Source organism: Desmodus rotundus, chromosome 2 (genome assembly GCF_022682495.2).
Source record: "Desmodus rotundus isolate HL8 chromosome 2, HLdesRot8A.1, whole genome shotgun sequence".
Lineage (NCBI taxonomy): Eukaryota > Metazoa > Chordata > Mammalia > Chiroptera > Phyllostomidae > Desmodus > Desmodus rotundus.
Window position 1 is genome coordinate 156774101 of NC_071388.1, and position 6498 is coordinate 156780598.

A 6498-nucleotide genomic window follows, 5' to 3' on the forward strand; every position below is an offset into this window, starting at 1 on the left:
GGTTACTGATGTTATCTGCAACACATCCAACAACGGACTGGTCCTCACCAAGGCCCTCGTAAGGAACTGCATGGTACTGAGCAACAGCACACTGTATGGAGGTTGGTATAAATCCCACCATGTACTTGTCCCTGGGCCACAAGAAGGGGGCCAAGCTGACTCCTGAGGAGAAGGAGATTTTAAACAGAAAAAGATCAATAAGGGCAAGCTTCTTGCATGCATTCTTCAAGATCAGGTCACTGTGGCCATGCAGGTGGCCTGTGCTGGAGGGCAAGGAGCCGGAGTTCTAGCTGGAAACAACCAAGGCCAGAGAGGCAAAGAATCCTCCTCCCTCCTATCTTAGCTCATGTAATAAAAGTGTTTATTGTTCTGAAAAATAAAATAATAAATAGACACTGGCAGGTGTTTTAATAGGTTTACTTGTTATTTAGGTATGGTAAGGGCGACAGATCAGGAGACAGCTGCCATTGAAAAGATGGTTTATCTGGGGTGGGGTAGAGGGATGGTGAGAAAAGGCACACAACTGTAATTGAATAACAATAAAAAATTAAAATTATAAAAATTTAAAAAATCACACAAAAAAAGAAAATATAGTTTATTACACTCACTGATCCCAAGGTGGGAACATAGGTCACACCTTCGAGAGCCACACAGTGAACCAATGAAGTCTTCACTCAGAAAGGGGAAGGGGGGGTCCGTGGACAAGCCCCCCTACTGTGGTTTTGAAAGGAAGGGTAGGCAGGTTTAGGATTGGCTAGTTTGTATTTGAAAATAACTCCCTGGAGAGAACTCCCAAGGTTAGACAATGAGGAAGGCAGAAGGTCAAGACAAGGGGACTCAGGCAGATTATCAGGTTGCCCGGAACAAGGTGTGTCCAGCATATGCATGCAGGGCAGATGTTAAAGCATCAAGATTTCAGAAATGTGGTAAACACAACAGACACCACACGGTATTACCGACAAAAATGCAGAACCTGCACCTTATCATGAGAAAGCATTAGACAATCAGAAACTGAGGGTCATTCTATAAATAGCTACCCTGTATTCTTCAAAAATGGCAAGATCATGAAAGACAAGAAGGCCAAGAAACTTTTTAGACACAAGACAACTAAGTGTAACCCATGGCCTTGGGTTGGACTTGGGGAAATAAGAGCTCTAAAGACATTTTGGGGAAAATCAATGGCATTTCAATATAGACTGTAGAGTGGATAACAGTATCATAATGTTAAATTGTCTGATATTGGTTATAAAATAGAATGTTCCTGTTCCTAGGAAATATACCCTCAAGTATTTAGAGGTTCAGGAACATGAGTTTTGCAACTTATTCTCAAATAATTCAGGGGGGGAAGTGTGTGTGTCTGTGTGTGTGTTAGGGAGAGAGAAAGCAAATAGGCAGAGTATGTGGGAGTTTCTTGTAACTTTTCTGTGAGCTTGAAATTATATTAAAATAAACGTACTTAAGTTTGTGGAACTTTGCATTAAATCATAAATCCCATAAGGACAGTTCCTCTCTTGTGTTTGCTCTTATGATTCCTACTATACAGAACATTCTCCCCTCCGAAAACTTCCCTTCATCTGGGAAACTCCTATTCAACTTTCCAGTCTCATCGGAATTATCTCTTCTTCCAGGAATCCTTCCCTAACTCCCCATACTGACTTAGGAAGCCCTCCTTCTTTTAATGTAAGTGCAATGTTCTATTTGCTACAAATCTACTGGGAAAAAACCTATTATTTCTATTATATAGCATTCACAGAGAAATGGTTTCCTCTCTCTCTCCTTCTCTCTTGCCCATGAGGGCATATATATTTTGTTCCACTGTTTTCTGAACACAGCTAATATTTTACCAGGTTCAAGTAATTGTTCAAAAATTATATCATTAACCCCAGCTGGTGTGAACCAAAGGGTCGCCGGTTCAATTCCCAGTCAGGGTATATGCCTGGGTTGCAGGCCAGGTCCCCAGTTTGGGAAGCACAAGAAGCAGCCGATCAGTGTATGTCTTACACATTGATGTTTCTCTCCCTCTCCTTCTCCCCTCCTTCCTCTCTCTCCAAAAATAAATAAATTAAATCTTTCTTTAAAAATGACATCATTACAGTGCATTACATAATATGTTCCCGAAAGCAACAAGCAGAAAAGATGATAGTGCATGCTAACCTAAAAATCAAGTGAAATGTGACAGTGACCCCTGTGCCAGTGCCTGGGGACCGTGTCCCCACAGAGTTCTCGGGGTGAGCAGCCGGCCTCAGGGTCTGCTCATAATGCCCCAGCGCTGTGTTCATTTCTTCTTTCAATTTGTACATGAACCGAAGGTTCTCAAGCTTTCTATGTCTAATTCATTTCTCCGAAGTTTTTTAAAGCCTATTTCCCCCCCAAAAAAGATACTTTTATCCTTAAAAATGATGCTTCTTCTATTTTCACTGCTTTTAAATAATGGATAATTGCAATTGACTTCAGATTTCCTTTGAAATTCCTGAAGTCAGCCATCATAGAAATATATGTCTTGCCGTTTTTCTTCCTCAAACAATTTTATGCATGACACTTTTTATAAGCATCTCCAGCTTTTCTGCAGTTGCTTGCTCCTATGTCCATTATCTGCCAGCAGTACATAAGCAATGCCAGAAGTGGGCTTCTGTTCCAGAGCAAATTCAAAGTGAGATATGGCTAATCTTGTCATTCTGTCTGCCTTTCTTCCATCCTGTCCTCTAGACTGACAGATTGTAGCTTTCTGTATCTGAAAAGCTTGTGTTCTAGAGCAAAGTCTTATCTCTGGGTGGAGAAGGGTGCTGCCGCAAGGCCATTTTTACAAACTGAAGAGCTTTATCCAGAGAGCATTTTCTTTGATAAACTTGGCTGTGTATTGAAAGACGAGGTCTGCAAGGACTTGTTGTCCAGTGCTTCTTTAATGTGCTTTTCTCCTTCAGCTTCTGGTCCCACATCCTGAAGCTTCAGGATGAGGACAGCCTATATATATATATATATATATATTCTGGAGTTAGAGGAAATGTCACACTGATCTATGATGCCTTGTGAAAGGTGCCCAGACCATAGGTGGTGAATGCCTATCCAATGCTGAATTCAGGGTTTTCAGGGTCCACTTCCAGAGCCCTGACCTGTCCATAATTCTTTCTTCTACATTTCAGCAAGGCCCACTCTTCCTCCTAGTCCACCTCAAGACACTACTTTCTACAGCAGGAGGAACTGGCAAACTACCTGCACACGCTCTCCACTTTGTCCAGGTAAATCTGGGCTCCTGCCAGTCTGCACAGGTGGTAACACAGCCAGGCGTAGTTGCCCCAGGTAACCAGCTTTCTCGAGTCTGGTTGGTTGGCATGTTCTCCTTGGATTAAGTCTTCAGCTTCTTTCAAGCTCTCCGCGGCTTCCTCATTCTGGCCTTTCAGGTGTTTCACATAGGCCAGTAGGTTGTGTGTTCCCCACATCGCATTTTGTGCCTGGGAACTTGGTCTCACTGAAGACCCTTTTTTTTTAATTTTTAAATTATTTTATTGTTGTTCAATTACAGTTGTCTGCACTTTCTCCCCACCCCTCTACCCCACCCCAGCCAAACCCACCTCCCTCCCCTGCTTCCGCCCTCCCCCTTGGTTTTTTTTTTGTCCATGTGTCCTTTATAGTAGTTCCTGAAAACCCTATTTTCTGATTCAGGCATTTGGTGCCATCAGTTAGCAAAATGTGAAGTGGTATCTCAATGGCTCCAGGCTATCTTTGACCTGATCTGCATCAGCATTCTTACTCGATGTTGCTAGGAATTAGGCAGCAGTTCTGCAGTGTTTTCTGTAGCTGGAGGGGCTCCTCCGAGATCTGGCCAGCCAGGAGGCCCTTCTGCACGTACTCATAGGCCTCATCGGTTTCCTTATCTCCCTCAGCCCAACTCTTCTCACACTAGTCTTCCCGGGGACTCCACAAAGCACCTCCCCCTGCAGCAAGAATAACTTGGGGGAGTCATGCTGACCATATCAATCACTTGGTTTGTAACACCCTAATAGTTTTCCCATTATTGTTGGAATGAAATTAAAAAGTTTAGCATGGTCTATGAATGTTTGCATGATCTGGCCCCTGGCCATCTTTGAATCTCATGTGACAGTCTAGCTCACTATCCTCCACTTAGTTCCTCAAACATACTACTTTCCCAGCTTTGAGGGAAAGAGTAGGAGAGAGACAGGCAGAGATCCCTGGAACTGCCTCAACTCCTGCCCATGCTCTGGGTCTAGTTTCTGACCTAGTGTATCTACCAAGAATCCTCCTTTTGCTTGAGCAAGCTTGTGTGGGTCTCTGCCCTTTGCAAAATGGAGCCAGATTGAAACCATTAAAAAAATGCTGAAAGACATCAAGGTACCTCACCAACCAAGACAGCCCCAGTATGTTTCTGATGTAATAACTGCCGTTCACAGGAGAAGAACATTGTATTTATGACCCACCTCTCCCACCTTCTATTTTTTTTTTTTTTTTTTTTTACAACTTTTGATTTGCCAGCCTCATGCCCAGGGATGTCCTAAGCCATAAGTGAGCTGCTTGTCCCTGGTGCATAGCCAGGGCCAAGACCTAAAAGGCTAATCCGTGGAGTTTTCCAAACCAAAAATGGAGACATCAGGTATAATATGGCAAGGGAATCCTCCCGATGTGCAAATATAGTCATATGAAAAAGTCTTGGTCAAGATTTAAAAAAACAAGACAAAGCCCTGGCTGGTGTGGCTCAGTGGATTGATTGAGTGCTGGCCTGCGAACCAAAGGGTCATGGGTTCAATTCCCAGTCAGGGCACATGCCTGGGTTGGAAGCCAAGTCCCCAGTGTGGGAGGAATGGTTGAGAGTCAACTACACACTGATGTTTCTCTCCCTCTCTTTCTCCCTTCCTCTCTCTCTAAAAGTAAATAAATAAAATCTTAAAAAAAAAAAACAAAACAAGATGGAATCTAACAGGCCTAACTGATTGAAAACATGCTCTATAAAATTAGAACTTGCCTGAAGTTTTTAGGACTTAAAGACATGAGCATAGGAATCCCTGGGAGTCAGGTGAGCCTAAAGCAAGCATGCACTCTGTATTTGGTTTCGGGCATTTCACCCAAATCAGACCTGACAAGATGCAACTCACCCTATTCTGAGATCTTGAGATCTTGTATACTATGGAAAACATCCTCAGGGTATTTTAGTCTTTTAAACATTCCCTTACAGTATTTGCCTTCAGGACCTACAATTAACTTTGTAATCTGACTTTCTAAAGGAGCAGTATTTCTGTTCCATGAGGTCATTTGGCAATATTTGGAGACCATTTTGGCTTGCAAAGGGGTGAGGGGGTACTACTATCATCTAGGAGGTAGAGACCAGGGATGCTGCTGAACACCTTACAATGAACAAGACCACCCCACCGCTGCCACCACAAAGAATTATCTGCCAGCAAATTTCACTAGTTTGAGGTCAAGAAACCCTGATACAGTGCAATCAAATGTTCTATGACAAAAAAAAAAAAAAAAAAAAAATCTTTACACAGGATTTCAGACCTTTAGATCAAGAACAGAATAATAAAATCCAATTAAAAATCACTTCTACTAATTTCATTTTCCCAATATCTGGATAGTCTGGTGGGCAAAGGACTAAAACTCCATAGATCAGAGTCCAGTCTGGAGGAAGAGACTTTAAGATGGGGCAGGCCAAGATGCACTTCAAAATGGGGGAGACACGTATCGTTTCTCACACTTCAGTGGCTTTAAGTAAACGCGAAGTGAACAAGAAGAGTACTTCTTTCCCCTCTTCTTTCCGGTTGAACAACTGCTATTTTTAACTCAAGCTTCAGATCAACTGTTTCCTCCTTTGGGGTAAAATCTCCTCCACCTTTCCCAGAGGCCTCTTTCTTTTCTGTAATCCCATCCCACCGAATACTAACCTTCTTTAGGACACTTACCACGTGTTATGAATTCTTTGACTACACTCATATCTCCTCCAATAAACTTTGTACTGTTCGAAGTCTTTCTTAAATTAACTTTTTAATTACAGGATAGAGTTACATAAAATTTGTAAAGATAGTACAAAGAGCCCCCACATATCCCACACACATTTTAGCATATTATTAACAACTGACATTAGTATGGTACATTTGTAACAGTCAGTCATTATGGATACATTATTATGAACTGAAGTCCATACTTTATTCAGATTTCCTGAGTGTTACCTAATGTCCTTTTTCTCTTCCCAGATCCCATCCAGAATACCACATTACATGTAGCTATTATGTCCCCTTAGGCTTCTCTTGGTTGTCACAGTTTCTCAAACACCGTTTTTGTGTTTTGGTGACTTTGACTGTTTTGAAAAGTCCTGGTCAGGTATTTTGTATAACGCCCCTCAGCTGGTTTGTCTGATGTTTTTTGCATGATTAGACTGGGGTTATGGGCCTTGAGGGCAAGACCAGAAAGGTAAAGGGCCATTCTCCTGACATTACATCAAGAGTGCGTACTATCAACATGACCTATCACGGTGATGTTAATCTTTTT

The 6498-nt window shown here is 42.2% G+C and overlaps 1 pseudogene; it reads right to left on the reverse strand.

Moving 5' to 3' along the window:
* Nucleotides 1-2542: 2542 nt before the first annotated feature.
* On the reverse strand, nucleotides 2543-3437 carry LOC112322237 (interferon-induced protein with tetratricopeptide repeats 1-like; annotated as a pseudogene).
* Nucleotides 3438-6498: the final 3061 nt, after the last annotated feature.